The sequence below is a fragment of the Berghia stephanieae genome, chromosome 1, assembly GCF_034508935.2.
Source record: "Berghia stephanieae isolate SIO BIC M18660-M18661 chromosome 1, UCSD_Bste_1.3, whole genome shotgun sequence".
Classification (NCBI taxonomy): Eukaryota; Metazoa; Mollusca; class Gastropoda; order Nudibranchia; family Aeolidiidae; genus Berghia; species Berghia stephanieae.
In genome coordinates this window covers 72,503,602-72,527,167 of record NC_088360.1, presented here as the reverse complement: position 1 = coordinate 72,527,167, position 23,566 = coordinate 72,503,602, and the positions used below count along the sequence as shown (strand labels likewise).

General features: G+C 35.6%; 2 non-coding genes across 2 annotated transcripts; one reads left to right on the top strand and one right to left on the bottom strand.

The window, feature by feature from the left end:
• Positions 1-21,136: 21,136 nt before the first annotated feature.
• Trnae-uuc (transfer RNA glutamic acid (anticodon UUC)) lies at positions 21,137-21,208 on the bottom strand. Its single transcript has one exon. It is a non-coding gene; the product is annotated as a tRNA-Glu (tRNA).
• Positions 21,209-22,073: 865 nt separating this feature from the next.
• On the top strand, positions 22,074-22,145 carry Trnae-uuc (transfer RNA glutamic acid (anticodon UUC)). The gene has a single exon. It is a non-coding gene; the product is annotated as a tRNA-Glu (tRNA).
• The last annotated feature ends 1,421 nt before the right edge of the window (positions 22,146-23,566 follow it).

Genomic DNA, 23,566 nt, shown 5'->3' with positions numbered 1-23,566 from the left:
TTCTTCCTTTTTGCTAGCGCTGATATGACCTGATATGCAAGCACTGTAAACCCCTTAAAAACAAACAATAGAACTAGCGATGGATTGAAGTACCCTTAAGCCTTAAGTTAAAGGACTTTACCGCTTATGGGTGAATAGATTCTTCATCTTGCTATCATTTCTTTCACCCTATATCTGGGTGGGATTAATAACGTCCCATGGTGGGCAGGAAGGTCACTTTACTGTGTCTTCTTTACCCCTGTATGTTTAACTGCCTGCTTTCTGTCTTTGTCTTAGAATGGGATTAACTTGGTTTGTCGTGCCCCTGGCCGGAGTCCTTGGGAGGGAAAAAAAGTCAAATGTAAAGTTATGTATAGTTTCAGGAAGATGGTATTTTTTTTCCCCTTGTAAATCATTTCTGCTATGTATTGATATTTTTTTAAATATATATCATGGTTTGTAAATATTGGAATATATTCCTCTTAGTGGGACCCTGTACTTGTGACTGGAAAAAAGACTTTTAGGTGATTTCAAACTAAGAATACTGATTTGAGCACATTTGCTCTTGGAATTTACACCTGTTCCCTATTCCGCTTTGTCTTACGTTTTCTCGTTTCATATTTGAGACATTCCCCTTTGTCTTAAATTTTCTCCTGTGCTTTCAATTGTATATCTACGTAGAATATTTGACTGTCCCATTTTCTTCCTTTTTGATCTAATAGTGTGGAAAGTGCTGTGAAACCTCTATAAACAAGAACAAACTACAATTACTTCTTCCACTATTACTACTACTACTATCCACTCCGGATAATTGCAACTCGGTTAATCGCAACTTTCGGTTAATTGCAACATTTCCCAAAAAACAGAATTAATTCTATATAAAAGTCTCTGGTTAATTGCAACAAACTTCGGTTAGTTGCAACAAATTTCGCCCTCAAAAAGTGGTTAATTCAAGAAATCAATCAAACAAAATATCATGTATAAATTTCATCATGGAAGAAATCGTGACACGTTGAGTGAGCGGGATTTAGTGTGTCACCACTCTATTAGATACAAAAGAGAACGGCCTTTGCAGTATGGTTTTGTGATGTCATCTGTGGCCATGAAATAAGAGGCGAGGGGGTGGGTATAGTCTTTACAAAAGATAGACAATGACAGTTGTAAAGAGAGACAAAGAGATATCCTTTGTTTTGGGAATGACAACTGTACATTGTGACCGAGTTTGGTGAGAGCTCATTGTCTCTAATCATAGTTAATCTCTTTAACTCTTACAAAGGTTGAAAACAAAAGAGTGAAAGTGAATCAAATCTGAAAAAGATGTCGACTTGCATCACAGCTGCTTTTTTGCTTGACAAAATCTATACAGGGCTACCATATGGTTTTTATTTCAATCATAGTGCTCAGTCTGTGGTGGACTAAGAACAATGTTTACCACAACGGACTGGGTGGGGTTCCTGACCTCCCATAGTGGGCAGGGGGGGGGGGGGTACATACTGTGTCTTCTATCCCCTTATATCTGTTTTCCAACATGCTTTCTGTCTTTGTCTTGGAATGAGATTACTTGGTTTTTGTCCTGTCCCTGGCTGGAGTCCTCGCTGGGAGGGAAACAGTCAAATGCATGATTATTGTTTTGGGAGATGATATTTTTTTCCTTGGAAATCATCTCTCTGTTATGTATTATTATATTTGTTATTTTCAATGTATAATGTAAGCATTTGAGTGTATTCCTCTTTGCTGGATTGTGTGCTTGTGTCCGGATGAGACTTATAAGTGATCTCAAACTAAGTACATTGGTGGTATGCTCTTGGAATCTACATCTGATCCCTATTTGCTCCCAGTTCCCCTATGTCTTACTTTTTCTTGGGTGCTTTAATTGTAATTCTAGAACTTTTTACTATCCCATTTCTTCCTTTTTACTGGCGCTGATATAACCTAAATGTGTTGCAAGCACCGTAAAACCCTTCAAAACAAAAACATAACCACAACTGGGTTGAGTTTACAATATATGTGTGAACTGTTGCAACAGTGGACTGGACACTCAACTTCGGTTAATTACAACATTTTTTTTTGCTGATCCCAAGGTGTTGCGATTATCCGGAGTGGACTGTACTACTATCATTCTGGGTTGGGTTCCCGACCCCCGTAGTGGGCAAGGAGGTCATTGGACCATAAAAAGTTGTTAAGAGTTAGAATGATAAGAAATACGAACTTCAAGTTTTTTTGCAAAGCGAGAAATTGTATCTATTCCCTATCTTGACGAATGGAAATTAACCACAAATTTCGAATTTGCAGCTCAAAATTAAATTTACAGTACCTAGTTCATCCCGCAGTAATACATACCACTTTCAGACGGTGGGTCACATATCTTTTTTTCACTTGCGTTTTGTCTTTGTCTTGGGATGAGATTACTTGGTTTTTGTCCTTTCCCTTGACTGAGAGGGAAACAGTATGGTAATAGTTTTGGGAGATGATTATCCTTGATATATTTTTCGTTGTAAATCATCTCTCTGCTATGTACTGTTATATATAGTTCGAAGATGACGTCACTCGTGTCTTTGTTATTGTTTTTTGCCATCCGCGTTTATGAGTAATACTCACTGAACTGTATTAATAAGTATTAACCCGACTATAAACGTTCATGGATACACACAGTTTTGTGTGTTGGTCCGTTATACTTCCGGATGGCAATGTTATGAGCTTCTTAGCCAAGCGCATATAGATAGGAATATTATATGCATTTGAGGGTGTTCCTCTGAGTCGGATCCTGTGCTTCTGTCTGGATTAGACTTAGGTGATCTCAAACTAAGAATATTGATGGTATGCTCTTATAATCTACACCTGTTCCCTATTTGTACCATTCTCCTTTGTCTTACTCTTTCTTGAGTGCTTTTAATTGTAATCTAGGATTTTTTTAAACTATCCCTTTTTCTTCCTTTTTACTGGCGCTGAAATGACCTACATGTGTTGCAAGCGCCTTAAACCCTTAAAAACATTTTTTAAAAACATAAACTTCTACTACTATTACTACTACTACTACTACTACTACTACTACTACTACTACTACTACTACTACTACTACTACTACTACTACTACTACTACTGGGTGGGGTTCCTTACCTCCCATAGGGGGCAGGGAGTCGCTTTCTGTCGTCTATCCCTCTATATCTGTTTTCCAACATGTTTTCTGTCTTTGTCTTGGAATGAGATTACTTGATTTTTCCAGGACCTGGCCGGATACCTTGCTGGGATGGAAACAGTCAAATGTACAGTTGTAGTTTTGGGAGATGATATTTTTTGTCTTGTGAATTGTATTGTTTTGTTTACATATTATATTTGATTTGTAAACATTTGAGTGTATCCCTCTTAGTTGGGACCTGTGCTTGTGTCTGGACGAGACTATTAGGTTATTTCATAGTCTACAAGCTACATCTATTTCCTATTTGAACAAATTCCCCTTTGTCTTATCTTTTCTTGGGTGCTTTAATTGTCATTCTGGAACTTTTTGCTATCCTATTTTCTTCCTTTTTACTGGCGCTGATATGACCTTAATGTTTTTGCAAGCGCCGTAAAGCCTTTAAAAACTAAAACAATCATTCAATTGCAAATCTATGATTTTTTTACTATCCCATTTAGTTCCTTGTTACTTGCGCTGATATGACCTTAATTCGTTGCAAGCGCCATAAAACCCTTAAAAACAAAAGCAAAAAAACAACTTACACCTGAGTAGTGTGAGAGAATGTGAGTAAAGAACCTTTTTCAAAGAATCTTTGCGCCGCTGAGACCGGGGCTCGAACCCAGGACCTACCGGCTTGAAGGCGAGTGTCATATAACTAGACTGCAAAGTAGTATATTAATAGCTACTACTAATACTACTACTAATACTACTACTACTACTACTACTACTACTACTACTACTACTACTACTACTACTACTACTAATACAACTACTACTACTACTACTACTACTACTACTACTACTACTACTAATACAACTACTACTACTACTACTACTACTACTACTACTACTACTACTACTACTACTATTACTATCCTATATATCTATATTTCTCAAAGTGAAAAAGGTGAGTTTCTTCTGCGCCCCAATTCCCAAACAAAAAAAAAACCCCAAAAATATAATCCTCCACAACATCAAATCAAACCGAATGAGTGAAAGTTGAGAAACGAATGAGAGTGAACTCTTCGGAAATGTTGATAGATAGTTCTTTGTTTTATTGATTTAACTTTTTGTTGTTGCGTGTTTGTTTTTACATCTTTAATCACTTTTTAAATTTTATTTTTTTAAAGAAAAATACTGGTAAGAAACTTGCACCAACGCCGTTATCCTGTGATTTCCAATGATGTCAAAATATCCACGTCAAGAGTGATGGATGATACAGTTGCGCGGTGCCAGAGTGAGTGCTTCACATGGAAATGCGCTTATTAGTTCACGCGGGCTCGCGTAGGCAGCGCCTTGGAAAACGCTTAGCGTTTCACCGGGTGATTGACATTCGAAGTGGATTTTTAAAAAGATGAAAACAATGTTGCATAAAAATATATATATCTACGAATTTTTCTATCGCCCTTATCATAATCGTGATATTCCTTCTCATCCTCCTTATCCCCCACTCCCAATTTATTTTTCTCCTGTTCATCCTCCTTCCGCGCCTAATACTTCTCATCACATCATCACCATCATTGCTGTTTTTATTTTTCATTGTATTTCTTTACATTTGTTTTAAGAATAGAAAGTTCCTAGAATCTTTTGAACTTTATTATCATCATCGCCATGATCATCATCATCATTGTAGGCTTGTATACAACTATTGTTTCTGAAGGAGTATAGTGGTGCACCTCAAAAGGACGACCCCTCAATAATTTTTTTAAAAAAAAGAAGGAGCCGATTTTCTAAGCCTTTATCTGCGTCAGACTATTTTCAGTGTGACCGGGATATGATTTGAAAGAGAACATTTTCCCCCATCACCCCCCCCCCCCCCCCCCATTAAATCCTTATTCATCCCCTTCCTTTTCTTCTGTTCATCCTCCTCCTCCTCCTCCGCCTCATACTTATCTCACATCATCATCATTGCTGTTTTTATTTTTCATTATATTTGTTTCTATATTTTAAGAATGCAAAGCGCCTAGACCCTATTGAAATCAAGATAAAGCTTTATACAAATGCCATTTATTATTTATATTCAAAATTGAAAGAAGTCTGATTTTTTTTAAAAGGAAATATTATACGGAGTTGAACTGGGAGTAAATTTGTCTTTTGGATCGCGCCTATCTAGAATCTGTAACTATTGATGTAGAAGTAATCTAGGCTATTGATGTATCTACACATATCCCTATTGTTTTGTCTCCAATAATGTTTAATAATTAAATATGAGTCTCATACAGAGATTCCAGATGGCTAGAGTTCTTTGTGGCCAATTTCAACTTCAAAAATGGCCAAAATCTACATACACTTTGACCCCCTTCAAAAACTCATCAGTTTTGGAAATCAAGACTAGAACAAATGTTATAATTATAATTTTAAAAAAATATGAATTTTGAAAAATAAAAAGATGGAAATTAAAAATAGATACATTATTCTCCTTATTGTGGCCAATTTTGGACAATTTGGCCAAACACGTGACGACGACGACCCTGGTCTCACCGGTCCTTTGTGTTTGAAGCGACGTGAACTTATTAGCAGGTCTGATAACCGAAGGCAATAATGGGCTTGTTTTAACATTGTTGTACTTACTTACTTACTTAGATGCCTTTCGCGTCTCGACCGAAAGATCGGGTCGCCTTGGCTGTTTCCAGTATTTCCTGTGTGAGGTGTCTCCAATATTGCCGGTCTTCTGCTAGGGTTCTCAGATTTTCAAGGTCCCCTGCCGTTATGAGACTAATGCTTTGTCCAAGTGTTGTGAGGTTTTTGTTTAGGATCACAGGGAGTGTTGTGATCGGTCTTCCTCTGAAAAGGTTCCCGTGTTTTTGGAAGTATCCCGACATGGCTTGGTTAGCTGGTATGTTTTTGTCCCTGCGTAGTATGTGACCGAAAAGTTGCCATCGTTGTTGTAAAATGTCAAGGGAGATTGGTCTTTCTTTTACATTGTTGTAATGGACAATAATTTACGTTTCTTTGAGAATTCCATTATAGCAATGCGATCTTAACGATTTGGGTTATCAGACCTGTAAATAAGGGTACGTCGGCGTGAAGCTATCAAGTCAGAGTAAAATCGAAACTAGCCTTCACAGGGTTAAAGGAATTCTAATTATTGATAGAAATATAAAGTCGCTGGTACGTACGTTTTTGACGATAATGTGAAAAGTAGGCTTGCGTTGATGGAATATAAGATGGTTTCTAACGATTTCTCGGCCGTAAGGAAATCCTAAAGTGTCAGGGATGCCAGTTAGAAATCTAAACTTTGCAGTTATAGGCTGATAAAACGATAAGCAGACACCCCCCCCCCCCCCCCAAAAAAAAAAAAAAATAAAATTGATAATAATTTTTTGGGAATGGAATCTCATAGGTAAATGGGATTCCGATTTTCGAAGCTCTTTGTGATTGCACCAAACTATATAGTGTACTTATACTTATATCATGTGGCTTTCTGCTTTAGTAGTATGAGTAGTGTTGTATACGACTTGCGATCTGAAGGTTGAATGTTCGAGTACCGCTGTGGGCAGCACACGTTTGAATATTTGGAAACAGCTCTTTAGTTAACAGCATCGCACAGAGTAGGCGAGTCAGATGTTTTTGGGATTTGTTTATGTCTGTTTGTTTGATTTTTTAATATTATTATTTATTTTTCTCTACCTGGCTATCCTTGGAGTATCGAGTTCGATCCACCCGCCTTGAGTTAATCATCACGCTCCATCTCACATTACGCTCCTGCACTGCGTCTGACGCCTGGGATATTTCAGTCTTTAAATGGAATTAGACCAAAAAAAGGCAAATTTCTCTGCAGTGATGAAGGAAAGGAGTTAAGAAGCAGAAAAATAACAACAGATTATAAGAAAACGCGAATACGATTGAATCCCGGTGTAAGCCAAATTCTGCTTAATAAATTAGCAGATAGTTAATAGAACTGGTTTCTATAAGATTATTACAAGATTCTAAATAAAAACAAACAAACAAGAATGAGGGAACACAGGCCAGTATTATTTATATTTTATCTTTTTATCTGTAAACAATGCAGCACTTGGGGTTGATAAATAATAAATAAAACAGATTCCCCCTTCCAGGTTAGCTGAAAATTCCGTTGCTATGTAAACACACAATCGTAAAAATAAAGTGTTAATCTACATTTTACGACTTCAGCTCCTGTGCGTTATTACAATTTAAGTGAGTATTTTGCGATTTATTCAGCAGCTTATTTTGAATTTGCCGGGATAAAGAGGAATCTACCACTTTGCCGAAACATTAACAAATTATCTTTTTAAAGTAAAAGGAATAGTAGCAGTGTGATGTCATTATGAACAAACGTGTGTATATATATGTATATATATATAAAATATATATATATGAATATATATATAATATATATATATATATATATATATAATATATATATATATACATTGTATTGTGTGTGTGTGTGTGTGTGTGTGTGAGTGATTTTACTTGGTAATTATAATAATATTGGAGAGAGTGAAGAGAAGGATGGTGATGATGATGACGAAATTGCCAATGATATTTGATGACGGTCTTTCGTTGTCATGTAATGGTAGATAATCCAGCTCGCTCACAGACAAGGGTCCAGACTCCTCAACTATCTAACTCTAAACCTTGACATTGTTATTTCAAGGTCTACACGATATCAGCAGTATTATAACATCACACGAATCTATAAAATAACGAAACAAAGATCACGTGACCGCTAAACAAAAAGAATGTTTTATAGGACATGAACAAAAAGTTCTGAAATAGTTACATATTACATTAAAGGGTGTGCGTGGGCAAATTGTCATTGTTGAACTTGAGCAATTTAAGATTTTGTTGATACAAAAAGGCGTGTTCTGCATAATATTAATAACAACAAAGTAAAAAGTGCAACCCGGATAACAAAAAAAAATATGCTATAATGTGTACTCGAGCAATATTATGCATTCTACTATCCTCTGCCTGGCATTGTAGTGTAGCAACGTGAACTAACAGGTACTAGAGAACCTCATGTAATGTAGGAATCACTTCTCTTCCTAATTTTAATAGTGTTACATAGTAATTTGAATACAATCTAGTCTCGCTAATATGAGGTGTTATGGCATCATTATATTTCTACAGTGAAACGTGGACAGATTTTTAAAGCAGTGCAAAAAAAAAAAAAAAAAAAAAAAAAAAAAAAAAAAAGAAAAAAAGATTGGATATATATGAAATTTTGTTTTACAGGAGAATGATGAAGGTGTGGAAACTTTAGAAGAAAAAAGAAGAGGGAACCTGTGTTAAAATCAAAAGTAATGAGAGGAGAGAAAAAAATGATACAAACATCAAATATGAACAATCGAAACTGAAACGATACGTCATGAGAAGAAACAAATTTTTATAAAGACTTATAACTAGGTGCACAAATTTGCAGGTCCGATAACCAAACGCAAATATGAGCTTTATTTAACAGTGTTGTAATGGAGTACATTTTGTGTTGGTTTGAGAGTATTTCCATCACAACAATGGGCTCATGGCAATTTGGGTTATCAGACCTGCAAATAAGTGCAACTCGGCTTATAGCCATTGAAAAATTTGTCGGAAAAAAAGGTTCAGAGGAACACAAAGAATAAATATTCTAGACGAATTGTCAACATGGCAAGGATAAATATTGACAGTGTCAACCGCTTGCTTAGAACATTCTTGAGGACAATAATGATTGGCAAAGGGTGACTGTTTGTATTTTTTGAACATCATTTAAAATCGGTTAAGGTAGGCAAGAGAGTAGCCAGAAATAGACATTAACGGACATGGGGAGGAGTTAATCATGGAGGTCTGAGATTCGATTCCCTGTAAAGCAAGACTGATTTTGTTAATGTTTTTTCTAGTTTGTCAGGCCCTGTCACCACATTGCATCGCATTGAGCATGACGTAAATAGTTGCTATACGCTATATATGTAAAATAGGTGCACATAATATGTATCTGTTTGCACATGTGCCATGAAAACAACCATCGGATTGATGGCAATCATTTCTGGGCACATAATGAATTACGAATTACATTCAAGAAATATATTGTTTCCTTAATGGCAATGGCTATACCGTGAACATTTGTAACTATAGAAATAGAGTAAATAATGGAGGCGATCATTGCAACGTTGTCACGTATTTTACCTATACTAATGTTTATTTAGCTGATTACTCTGTGGTGACATGTTTTGACAAAACTCTTACTTTAAAAATTCGGCCATAAAACTTTTACATCAGATATCGATCGATTAAGATGACTCTCAACTTGTCAATAAATATCAAATCTCTTACTTGAAGTCTGAGGCTTATACTTATTAACAAGTTGCGAATTCCCTTATTGGATCGACATTTGTTTGAAGTAAAATGTTTCTGGACGAAATGACAAAAATGTATGTTGTAAAGTAGGACAATGTGCTCAATGATTTCATGTTATGTCTTTCAATACATCTTAAGAAATTGGCACCAAAATTTCTAGTCTGGTGAACACTTCGAAGAAAAACGAAAACAAATTTACTAAGAAACTGTTTGCCGTCCTCATTTAGAACGGCATAGATGTCAAGAATCTTCAAAACTGTTTTCTCACGGTAATTGAACGCGGCCTCCCAGAACTCTGATTACAGTTGCATCAGCAGATGAAACAAGTACTATAAATACGAACGGGGACAATACAAAAATTGACAGAGACGAAATTGGAATAATGAATTTGAACTGCTGAAGTTTTGTAAGCAATACATAGAAACTACAACTTGAGCAACTTATCACAACATCCAATCTTGATTTTAAGTTAATTTCAAAAATTAAATTCTTTATTTTCATCCAATAGGGGAAATTTGTCTCTAAGGTCTATTCCAAGGGAAGACTGGAATAACCCAGGCGTCAGCCGCAATGCAGTGCTGTAAAATGAGCTAGGGCGAGGTGACTTGCTCAAAGCCACACAGCGCAGCGGCGGGTGATCGAACTCGGTACCTTTCGGGTACAAAGCAAAAACCAGAAAAATGAGTGGAGTAGGCACTTATTGTGATAACAAAAAATGAAGTGAGTAGGAAAGTGTCAGAAGACAACAGAGAATAAAACCTTCGCGGCGGCGATGGGGGCTCGACCCCGCGACCATACTGTTACGACTACTCCGCCTGGCTGTGGAGATCGTGACTCTACCAGGCGGAGTTGTCGTATCTGTAAGGTCGCGGGTTCGAGCTCCCATCGCCGCCACGAAGGGGAACTTTTTCTTATTGTCTATTTTTATACACAACTAGCTCGTGGCGCTGAGAAAATAGACCGACTTGGCGCATCTCTCATTAATTAAATACACAAGAAAAGACCAAGTGCTCCTCACAATGGTCTTGCAGGCGACTTCCTCTTACCTAACATATTATACTGGGATAATCTTATCATTAATCCAAATTCTACCTAACTCAAAGACATGAACGAGAGAAAAACATTAAATAAAATAGAACGATAATGTTAATCGATAAATATAAACAAAGAAATGACAGAATATATAAATAAAGAAATAAATAAATACGTAAATTTATTAATAAACATAATAATATGAAATAAAATGGTATGACAAATAAATAGGTAAATGAAATAAAATTAATACCAATAGATAGGTTATACAACGATGAAATAGATATATGTAACTAAATAAATTCAATTCTTTATATGTGTCCCCTCCAAAATGTCATGGTCTCAAGTGAGTAAAGAGCTACTCGACTATGCATAAAGATCTATGTAGAATGAGGCCCCAGAATTTACTAGTTACTATAAATGAAAAACAATTAACGATTTGTTTACAATGAAATAAAAATAATGATGAAATTTAATTAAAAGAGATAAACAGTGATCGTGGCAGTTACAAATAGAGATATGAATATTTTACGTAACTTATGATAATATGTCAGGTTCATAAGTTTACGTTTCCAGGCAGTTGATGGGCTTGGATGATCTATTCCTCTGATAACAGGATTGGACTCGTAAAATTCCGCTTCCAGGCAATTGGAAAGAGGTTATAGTGTAGTACAGCGGGCTTGGGTTTGATCCTTGAAGATTATACAATCAAAGTTAAAAGCTCCGGCGTCTTAATGGTGTAGATATAATATCTACAAAGTCCCAAAAGATAAAAATCTTCCAGTATATATATAGGAATAGAGCGACTGGCCGTCCGGCATAGATTGTGGAGAGAAAGTGAGTGTAGAGTGTTAGACCTATCAGCTTTTATAATAAGTGGCTACGTGACAGAATGTAGAACGAAAAGTATTCACTAATTAGAAATTAATTCGAGGGAAGGCTATAAAAGGAAAGACGATCTAATATTAGAAGGTAAAGTTTATCTAAGCCTACCGAAATATAACTGGAGTGAGATGAATTCAGTTCTTAATAAAATAAAATTTAATAAGATAATTGTGAACAATCTTTACTGTGACACCCCCCACCCACGTTTAAAATATACTCTTTAACCATTATGGGAAAGATAGATTTTACAAACGGAAGTAAATTTACTATCATGATACTCTAGCATTAATCCATTGTTATGATTTGTGCTACAATTAAATTATTTATTAACTAGACATGGAAATGTTTATATAAACGTAGGTATATGAATGGGCGACAATAACAATGAAAGATTGTGATTACAAATCATTATGATGAACAACATGATGGCAATGTGATTACAAATCATTGTGATAAACAATAGTGATGGCAATGAAGCATGATTTAAGTCGATGATATGAAGGTAATTTTCTGAATGAAATGAATGAAAATGTAAATGGAATATTGACATTTCAATTATTAATCATAAATGAGTGAAAATTCATAACAATAATAGATAAAGAGAAGATTTCCCAAATCATGAATGGGTATGGTATATATATCCAAACAATACTCAATGTTACATTAAGTTGGGTCATCATGTTTACAAATAAAATTATCGAAATTGTGCGTTCTGATTTGGCATAGTTTGCGAGGTAACTAACAGTATGCATGGGGGGTTAAGTTATACCCTTCTCATGTGTTTATACTAATCGAGAAAGTAGGTCGGCGTGAATATTTTCACAGCCTGGTATGTGAGAGATACTGAAAGTGTAATTTTGCAAAAATAGACTCCACCTTAGTACTCTACTATTATTCATTTTGTTATTTCTTATGTACGTGAGTGGTTTATGGTCCGTTTCGACCACAAACTCTTTTAGCAGTAGATATCTGCTGAATGTCTTTAAAGCAAAGACGATGGCTAGTCCTTCACGCTCTATTACAGAGTATCGTGATTCTCTGTCCAATAATTTTCTGCTTGCATATAAGCAAGGCATTAGAGTTCCCTCATGCTCCTGTAATAGTACACCTGCGATGCCCTTATCAGACGCGTCAGTTCTTACAACAAATTCTTTTGATATGTCGGGTAATTTAAGAATTGGTTCTGAACAGAGTAATGCCTTTAATTGGTTAAAGCTATTCTGACACACTTCTGTCCAAACAATTTTGTTCGGTGACCCATTCTTTGTCAGATTTGTTAGCGGTGTCGCGATGTGCGCGAAGTTGTAAATGTATTTCCTGTAAAAATTTAGGAGCCCAAGTACTTTGCGTACTTCTTTTTTGTCTTAGGTGGTTGCAATTGTGCGATTTTTGTTTGTTTTTCTGTCTCGGGTGTCTGTGTCCCATGACCAACGGTATGACCGAGAAAATCAATTTTGTAAAATGCAATGCTTGTTTTTGACGGTTTTGTTGTTAAAGAATTACGTTTTAATGCTTCAAGCACTAATTCTAAGGTTGTCATGTGATCAGTCCATGAGTTTGAGAAAATACATGCGTCGTCGAAGTATGAGAGTGTAGACGGGATGTCTTTTAATAACATACGCATCATTCTTTGGAATGTCGATGCGGCTGTCGATAATCCAAATGGCATATAGTTAAATTCTAACAATCCTAATGGTGATTGAAATGCTGTGTATTTCTTACATGATTCTTTCAGTGGAATCTGCCAGTAACCTCTAGAAAGATCACATTTTGTCATGTATTTTGCTTGAGATAAGGCAGCAAATAAATTCTCTTGATTTGGTATTGGTTCTGCATCAAACACTGTTGCTTCATTTAATTTGCGAAAGTCGATACATAGCCTTATCGATCCGTCTTTCTTTTTCACTACTACTATTGGTGATGAGTATGGGCTTGAAGAATATCTAACTATTCCTGTATCTAGCATATCCTTAACTTCCTTTTCAACTTGTTCTCGTGCGTGAAATGGAATAGGATAGTTTTTCACGTTGATAGGGGTAGATGTGGTTAACTTTATGTCGTGTTCCACTAATGTTGTATGTCCGGGTGCGTCTGTAAAGACTGACTGGTACTTTTCTAATAATGACCTGATTTCTCGTTTCTGACATTCGTTTAGTTGAGGATTGATTGTGACGTCATTAATTGTACTATTTTTAGGGTTACCGTGTTGTGGGGTGTGTTGTAGTTCGACATCATCGCTGTGAGTTTCGATGATTAATCCTACATTTGCAGCTTCAACATGGTTAAATATTGGTTGTGATAATCTGTCTCTATCGAAATATTTTTTTAGCATGTTTGCATGGAATGTCTTTGTTGTGTTGTTAATTTGAATCTCGTAATTAACACCAGATCGTACTGCTAATACCTTGAATGGTCCTTTCCATGTAGCTAAAAGTTTACTCGAGTCATCGGGTAAGAGTATTAGTACTTTGTCACCAATCTCAAATTTTCTTGACTTGCTTTTGCGATCAGAGTATTCCTTGTATTTCTCTGCTTTTTTAGTGACGGATTCCTGTGCTAGCTTACATGTGTCCTCTATTCTGTCTTTCAGGTTTCTTACATATTCGTAAGCAAACATAATTTCGTTATTGTCCTCCTCATTCCCTTTACAAATGTCGGCTACTATATTGATCGGGCCGCGAGGTGATCGTCCATACATCAACTCAAATGGGGAGTAGCCTGTAGATTCTTGGGGTATTTCTCTATATGCAAATAGGATTGCTGGTAAGTATCTGTCCCAATCATCTGGTTTTTCTGCTGACACTTTTCTTAACATATTCTTTAGAGTGCCATTAAATCTTTCACAAAGACCATTTGCTTGGGGGTGGTAGGGAGTTGTGAATGAGTGTTGGATTCCCATGAGTTTCATGGTTTCATGCATCATATGTGATGTAAATTGGGGTCCATTGTCCGACAGTATCTCATTTGGTATGCCTATTCTGGTAAAAATTGTCATCAATGCTTCAGCTATGTGATCCGATGTAGTTGATTTCAATGCTATCGCTTCTGGCCACCTGGTTGCGTAATCGACTAGTGTTAGTATGTGTGTATGGTTTCTATCTGATTTTGTTAAAGGGCCTATAATGTCAATTGCAACTTTTTGAAAAACTTTTTCAATAACTGGGGTTGTCTCTAATGGCAATCTCGGTATTCTGCCTTTTGCGACTCTTCTTTGGCATGTGTCACACGATTTCACATATTCTCGGACGTCTTTAGTAATTCCAGGCCATGTGAAATTCTCGGATATTCTCTTCAATGTGGAAGAGCTCCCAAGATGTCCAGAAGTTATTGAATCGTGCGCTATTCCAAGGATTTTGTTTCTGTAAATACTCGGCGTGACCAGTTGTTTAGCTATTTTGTTTCTTTTCCTATGTAACCTGAACAGAATATCTTTTTCAATGATGTATTCAACTTTTGATTTCGTCCCTTTGTTTGCGATATTGAAATATGAAGTTAAAGTCGGGTCCTTTTTCTGTTCTTCAATGAACGTGTTCCTGTCAAATTGTTGTGGTTCAAGAGAAATAGTCATTGGCTTCTCTGTTGTCTTAGTCATCTTTCTTGTTTCTGCTAGACAAGCTGTTTCTTGGGTTAATGACCATTCTTTTACATCTGTTGGGTTGTCTTTAAGACCTTTTATATTGCCAACAATAACATCAGCGACGGGGTTGGGAAGTATACAGCATTCCACTATTCCTGTATAGTATGGGGTTTCTATGTACACGTTAGCTGTTTCAAAGGTTTCGACTGTGCCACTGAATGTGATGCATTGTACCGTTTTTCCAGTTTTGTCTTCGTCATTGATCAAAGATGCTTTTATTCCTACTGTACTGCATCCTGTGTCTCTCAATATTTTGCAATCAGTTCCATTAGCTTTGCCTTCACAAAAAAATAGCGATCCTGATTTGTGAGTTTGTGTTAAAAGTGACATACCTTTCACGCAATACACATTTATATTTTCTCCTGACATTATTCGTGTCTGATTATTTACACTGGTTTGGAGTGATGCATTTGCAGTTTCTTTCGGATATCCCACGATTTTGTAACATTTGTCTGCTGTGTGGCCTTTCATTCCACAATATTGACATTTAATTATAGGTTTGTTGGTTTTCTTATACTCAGTATTATTGTCAGTGCTATTTCTTGTTTTGTTTTGATAGGGTCGGCTATGGTCTCTATTGAACTGTTTGTTCCATGGTTTGTTACTATGATCATCTTGTTTCACTTGCGTGTTCCGAGTGATTGATCGGCTCGTTCTATTTGAGTACTGAACTTTAGGTGTACCTGGACTCTGAGCAGCGGCAGCGTAGTATGGTTCCTTCAATGTTCTGCTAAGGGGTGTCAATGGATGTGCGCTGTTAAAGTTTTCTGCGTAGATTTTTAATTTGTCCAAGTTTTCTGGCTTTCTCTCTTTAAAGAATGCGACTAAATCTGGGTTGCAAGCTTGATAGATTCGATTCTTCAGCGTGAGATAGTAAAGGCCTACAAAGTCGTCTTGTTTTACGTTTGCCAACTCAAGCCACCGATTTAGAAATTGAGTAATTCGGTTCACGAATGTATTAAAGTCTTCTCCACTTTCCGGTTTTGCAGTGTGAAACCTTTCCTGGTAACCATCTTCCGTTAATCTAAATCTTTTTAGTAGAGCGTCTTTAATTTTACCATAGTCATCTGCATCTTCAGTTGTTAAGGTATAGAAAACTTTTAGCGGTTCTCCGGATAAGCAGTTAATCAAGGCTGTGGCCCATTTGCTTTCTGGCCAACGATAACCTTTAGCCTGAACTTCGAATCGGTGTAAGAAGGATTCTAGACAGTCTGAGCGTTCATCGTATGTTGGCATGCGTGGAAGTTTCACGAAAAATTCATCACTATTATTATGTTTTCTTTCATGACCGGTTTTTGTTTTTTCAATTTCCAGCATCATTTGGGTCCTTTTGGTTTCTTCTTCTGCTAAAGCTATTTGTCTTTTTAGTTCCCTTTCTTGGACTCTTTCTTCTCGTTCTTCTCTACGTATTCTTTCTTCGTGTTCTTTTTCTTCTCTACGAATTCTTTCTTCGTGTTCTTTTTCTTCTCTACGAATTCTTTTTTCATTTTCTTCTCTACGAATTCTTTCTTCGTGTTCTTTTTCTTCTTTACGAATTCTTTCTTCATTTTCTTCTCTACGAATTCTTTCTTCATGTTCTTTTTCTTCTTTACGAATTCTTTCTTCATTTTCTTTTTCTTCTTTTACTTTCTCTTCGCACCATGAAAATATTCTTTCCTGGGGTATTTCTAAGTCCTTTGCGAGACTTAAGTATCTTTTATATGCTTCCATGTTGCAATAAATTAGTTACGATGTTTTATATATATTATATTGACAGGATACTGTTACTGACTGTTTTATTTATTTACACTTACTGGAATGAACTGTTCTATTTTTAGAAATCTCTCTCTCTTATTTCAACTTATTATGTATGTTGAATTTGATGCCTTTTATCGTTATATCTTATAAAGCAATGTGTCAATACAATGCGGAGTTATGACTTGAGTCCATAACAATGTGTCAATCGCGTGTACTCTAAACTATGTTACTACGAAAAATGTATCACCAATGTGTGTGACTCGTCGTTAGTTTGTGTACAATTATTCGCAATGACGCTAATATACTAGAGTGTGATAACAATAATAGGATGCCAAAATAATCCCAAGTTATCTATCACTAAATATAACACGACGGCTAGTAGACTCCTTTTATTATTATTTAGTTTTTAAAGACTCACTTTTCAGAACATAATATATAAGTGTTTTTCGGTAACAGTAATATGCCAAAAATGCATTTAAAACAAATCACTATGCAAAACAAATCACGATGTCTATAGTTACTATGTGATGCCCAACTCATGTAAAAGAGAATAATGAAGGATATATTTACCAACTCAGTTCGTGGCTGGGACCTCTCTCTTGTTCAATGGTTGTTCAACAATTGTAATTAGGCATTGAAGAGTGTTTAACAGTGATGTCTGAAATACAAAACAATAAAATATCGTAAGATTTACAATAGTTATAAAATGTGTTCACAACACTGAGTGATTGGATGATAGGTGAATGAATCGTTATGGAATGTAAACATATTGAAAACAATTCATGAATGAGGAAAACAACAAAATGAAATGAGTGATATAATAACAAAGTGGACAAGGAATGAATGAATGAATGAAAAACTGAGTGAATAGATGAATGAATGAATGGATAATGTATGAATGAAAGAATGAAGGGAGGAATAAATGTATGAATGATTGGATAAATGAGTGAATAAACGAATGAATGGATGAATGAATGAATGAATGAATAAATGAATGAACAATGAATGAATGAATAATTTATAAATGAATAAATGAATGACGGAATGAATCAATAAAATGCTATTCAATTTGAATGAAAGAATGAATGGATAAATTGCTATTCCATTTAAATGAAGAAATGAAAAGGAAAAAAAAATCAATCCTGTAAATAGGGAGTTCAATTAAAATATGATCAAGTGGGGCAATTAAGAGTTTTACAATTTAAACTTTAAAGTTAGATGAAATAGATATATGTAACTAAATAAATTCAATTCTTTATATGTGTCCCCTCCAAAATGTCATGGTCTCAAGTGAGTAAAGAGCTACTCGACTATGCATAAAGATCTATGTAGAATGAGGCCCCAGAATTTACTAGTTACTATAAATGAAAAACAATTAACGATTTGTTTACAATGAAATAAAAATAATGATGAAATTTAATTAAAAGAGATAAACAGTGATCGTGGCAGTTACAAATAGAGATATGAATATTTTACGTAACTTATGATAATATGTCAGGTTCATAAGTTTACGTTTCCAGGCAGTTGATGGGCTTGGATGATCTATTCCTCTGATAACAGGATTGGACTCGTAAAATTCCGCTTCCAGGCAATTGGAAAGAGGTTATAGTGTAGTACAGCGGGCTTGGGTTTGATCCTTGAAGATTATACAATCAAAGTTAAAAGCTCCGGCGTCTTAATGGTGTAGATATAATATCTACAAAGTCCCAAAAGATAAAAATCTTCCAGTATATATAGGAATAGAGCGACTGGCCGTCCGGCATAGATTGTGGAGAGAAAGTGAGTGTAGAGTGTTAGACCTATCAGCTTTTATAATAAGTGGCTACGTGACAGAATGTAGAACGAAAAGTATTCACTAATTAGAAATTAATTCGAGGGAAGGCTATAAAAGGAAAGACGATCTAATATTAGAAGGTAAAGTTTATCTAAGCCTACCGAAATATAACTGGAGTGAGATGAATTCAGTTCTTAATAAAATAAAATTTAATAAGATAATTGTGAACAATCTTTACTGTGACAACCTATACTAATGTTTATTTAGCTGATTACTCTGTGGTGACATGTTTTGACAAAACTCTTACTTTAAAAATTCGGCCATAAAACTTTTACATCAGATATCGATCGATTAAGATGACTCTCAACTTGTCAATAAATATCAAATCTCTTACTTGAAGTTTGAGGCTTATACTTATTAACAAGTTGCGAATTCCCTTATTGGATCGACATTTGTTTGAAGTAAAATGTTTCTGGACGAAATGACAAAAATGTATGTTGTAAAGTAGGACAATGTGCTCAATGATTTCATGTTATGTCTTTCAATACATCTTAAGAAATTGGCACCAAAATTTCTAGTCTGGTGAACACTTCGAAGAAAAACGAAAACAAATTTTACTAAGAAACTGTTTGCCGTCCTCATTTAGAACGGCATAGATTTCAAGAATCTTCAAAACTGTTTTCTCACGGTAATTGAACGCGGCCTCCCAGAACTCTGATTACAGTTGCATCAGCAGATGAAACAAGTACTATAAATACGAACGGGGACAATACAAAAATTGACAGAGACGAAATTGGAATAATGAATTTGAACTGCTGAAGTTTTGTAAGCAATACATAGAAACTACAACTTGAGCAACTTATCACAACATCCAATCTTGATTTTAAGTTAATTTCAAAAATTAAATTCTTTATTTTCATCCAATAGGGGAAATTTGTCTCTAAGGTCTATTCCAAGGGAAGACTGGAATAACCCAGGCGTCAGCCGCAATGCAGTGCTGTAAAATGAGCTAGGGCGAGGTGACTTGCTCAAAGCCACACAGCGCAGCGGCGGTGATCGAACTCGGTACCTTTCGGGTACAAAGCAAAAACCAGAAAAATGAGTGGAGTAGGCACTTATTGTGATAACAAAAAATGAAGTGAGTAGGAAAGTGTCAGAAGACAACAGAGAATAAAACCTTCGCGGCGGCGATGGGGGCTCGACCCCGCGACCATACTGTTACGACTACTCCGCCTGGCTGTGGAGATCGTGACTCTACCAGGCGGAGTTGTCGTATCTGTAAGGTCGCGGGTTCGAGCTCCCATCGCCGCCACGAAGGGGAACTTTTTCTTATTGTCTATTTTTATACACAACTAGCTCGTGGCGCTGAGAAAATAGACCGACTTGGCGCATCTCTCATTAATTAAATACACAAGAAAAGACCAAGTGCTCCTCACAATGGTCTTGCAGGCGACTTCCTCTTACCTAACATATTATACTGGGATAATCTTATCATTAATCCAAATTCTACCTAACTCAAAGACATGAACGAGAGAAAAACATTAAATAAAATAGAACGATAATGTTAATCGATAAATATAAACAAAGAAATGACAGAATATATAAATAAAGAAATAAATAAATACGTAAATTTATTAATAAACATAATAATATGAAATAAAATGGTATGACAAATAAATAGGTAAATGAAATAAAATTAATACCAATAGATAGGTTATACAACGAAATGAAAAAAAAAATTAAAAATTACAAAATACATATAATTAAATATATAACATCGAACAGCGAAACGAAGATTACAGTAATAACCAAATGGAGTAAAGATATAAATACTTTTTAAAAAGTTCCCACACCGGGAATCGAACCAGCTTGGGTGAAAGCCAGGTATCCTAACCACTAGACCATATGGGAGACTGGCCCAACTAGGTCGATTATAGTAATCTTTGGTGAGTAACTCGTGTTGTTACGTGAAATTAAGACCTATCTCATTGTTCTTGCAGGCACGCGCGCACACTTACTCACTCAAACACATTCTTCCACCCTTTTTCTATCTCCTTTTTAAAAATGTTCTTGTGGTTGCCCTTCTTGCCAATTTTTAAATACTATAAAGCAAAAAACATAAACATCCCCCCCCCCCCCAAAAAAAAAAAAAAAGAATTAAAAAGGAAAAAAAAAGAGTAAATAAATGAAGGAATACATGAATAAACAAGTAGATAAATAAATAAATAAGTAAATAAATAGGAAAATGGATATGAAGATAATTCATTTTTTGAAATAAAGGAAACAAAGAAAATGACGGCAAATATTGGAAGTCTCTTTGTTCTGAGGCTAAAAAAATTAAATAAACAAAATTATCTGAAATAAAATGATAATAATAATCGATAAATAAAAACAAAGAAATAAATGGATGAAGAAATAATAAATGCGTAAATAAATCATTAAAAAATGATAAATGTATTTTTTTACAAATTAATAAGTACAATAGATGAAATGACGACACTAATAGATAGATTATTCAAAGAAACGAATGGATAATGCATAAATAAATAAATAAATAAATTGCCTTTACCAAACATTGATAACCAAATGAGAGTACAAGAATTTAAAAAAAAAAAAGTTCCCACACCGGGAATCGAACCCGGGCCGCCTGGGTGAAAGCCAGGAATCCTGACCACTAGACCATATGGGAGACTGGCTCACTGAATCGTTTATAATAATAGTTCTTGGTGAATAACAATAAATGTCTCCCTCCGCCCTCCCCCCTTTCCCAATCCAAATAACTCGTGTTGCGTTACATGTATCTACCTCTCTATCTCCCAAATGGTAGAATGAAGATGACGTCGCGCTGGCCTTTGTTATCATTTTTTGCCATCCACGTTTGTGAGTAATTCTCACTACATTGTATAGATAGAATGCGCTTGGCCAAGGAGTTCACAACATTGCCATCCGGAAGTATAACGGACCAACACACAAACTCTGTGTAACCATGAACTTTTATAGTCTTGTTAAGACAGTTTAGTGAGAACAGGCGGATGGCAAAAACAATATAACAAAGGCCTGAGTGACGTCATCTGCATACTATCTATTAATCAGACTATAATCGTTTAAGGTTACACAAAGTTTTGTGTGTTGTTCCGTTATACTTCCGGATGGCAATGTTGTGAACTTCTTAGCCAAGCGCATACTATCTATAAATGTGTAAAAATATGTGTATAGATTATTTGTATTAAACATATCTTTCCCTCTTTGTTCCTATTAACATTATATAATATACACGTATATATATATATCTCTCACTCTTTCTCTCTCTCTCTCTCTCTCTCTCTCTCTCTCTCTCTCTCTCTCTCTCTCTCTCTGTGTGTGTGTGTGTGTGTGTGCGTGTGTGTGATATTTATATATTATTAGAGAGAAATATAAACAGAAAGATATATAGATAGAATGCAATTGACGTCACTCGGGTCTTTATTATTGTTTTTCCATTCACGTTTATGAATAATTGTTACATTAGTTGTTATTCATCAACTACTATCATAAACGTCCGCTTTGGTCCAGTCTCCCATATGGTCTAGTGGTTAGGATTCCTGGCTTTCACCCACGCGGCCCGGGTTCGATCCCCGTTGTGGGAACTTTATTTTTTAATTTCTGGACTGTCATTTGTTTATAAATGTGACCTTCCTTCTTTTCGGGGATACAATTTATTTATTTATTTATTTCCTCATGTATTTATTCATTTATATTACTTGTTTATTTACATTATTTACTTTCTTGCTTTCTTTATTATTTATTTCTACACTTATCTATTTATTTATTTGTTTATTATTTTTTTATATGCGCAAGTATTTATTTACTCATTTCTTTGCTTATATTTATAATCTTTTAACATTATCATTTAATTTAGTTTATTTATTTACTTATTTATTTATTATTTATGTGTTTATTTATTTACTGTTTGTTTGTAAGTTATCTATTTTTTTTTCTTCTGTGCGAAAATTGCATTAAGAAAATGTACTTTTCTAATATATATTTTTTTATTTCCCCTGTTCAGCTCCTTTAGGCGAATGAGTGGTAGACGTAATAATACCAGTTACCCAAGGCCTTAATTGTAATCTCGGCAAACTTGATCTTTCGGAAGCTTTCAGAATAAAAACAAAACTGAGAGATTCTTTAATTTAGCTTTTAATTGAGCTTTTATATAGCGCAATAATCCAATAGACGTGCTCAAAGCGCGTTACAGAGGGTTCCTGGCCAACAGCATAACGTAGGACGAGACATGACGCCTGTTCGGCGATATTACATTTTTTTTATCGGACAGAGACAACGCTGTTAACGTCCATGTACTCATTTTACACCTGAGTACGGTGAAAGAATGTGAGTAAAGAGCCTTCTCCAAGGACTCAACTATGCGCCGAGCGAGGCTCGAACCCAGGACCTTCCGATCCGAAAGTGAGTGTCATACCACTAGACAACATAACCGCTTCTTTCTGGTGGAAGAAATGTACGTGGCAATATGCACTTTTCCTTGAACGACTTTTGTGTGCTTTTGTGGTTTTTAATTTTTATGGGACAACTTGCCTTTGGATCGGTAGGTCCCTGATCCAGGTATCAATGTGGAACACGTAAAGTTTAGTCATTGCAAAAAAGGCTCTTTACTCACGTTCATCGCATTCGTGTGTAAATTGAGTTCCGTGAGGGTAACGATTTTAAAGGTATTATCACCTGATAGGCGTGATGTGATGTCTTGTTAGATGTTAATTGTTGTTCTTGGTTTTGAACACATTTTAAAGCGATTTGAGCTCATTTTGTGAATACTGCTCTCGATAAAAGCTCATTTAAAAATGCTGGCATACACAACGGAAATATCAGAATACGGGGAAACTTTACGGATTCGTGGCAGCACGATGTATGTGTTATGCACCCTCCCTGGTTTGGACGAGAGGGGGGGGGGGGGTATTGATCGAGGGACAAAGAACGTACACTTTGACGACATCAGTCGACGAGTACTTTGGGAGAGACTAGCGTTCAACCCAAATGGTAGCAAGCAATGATT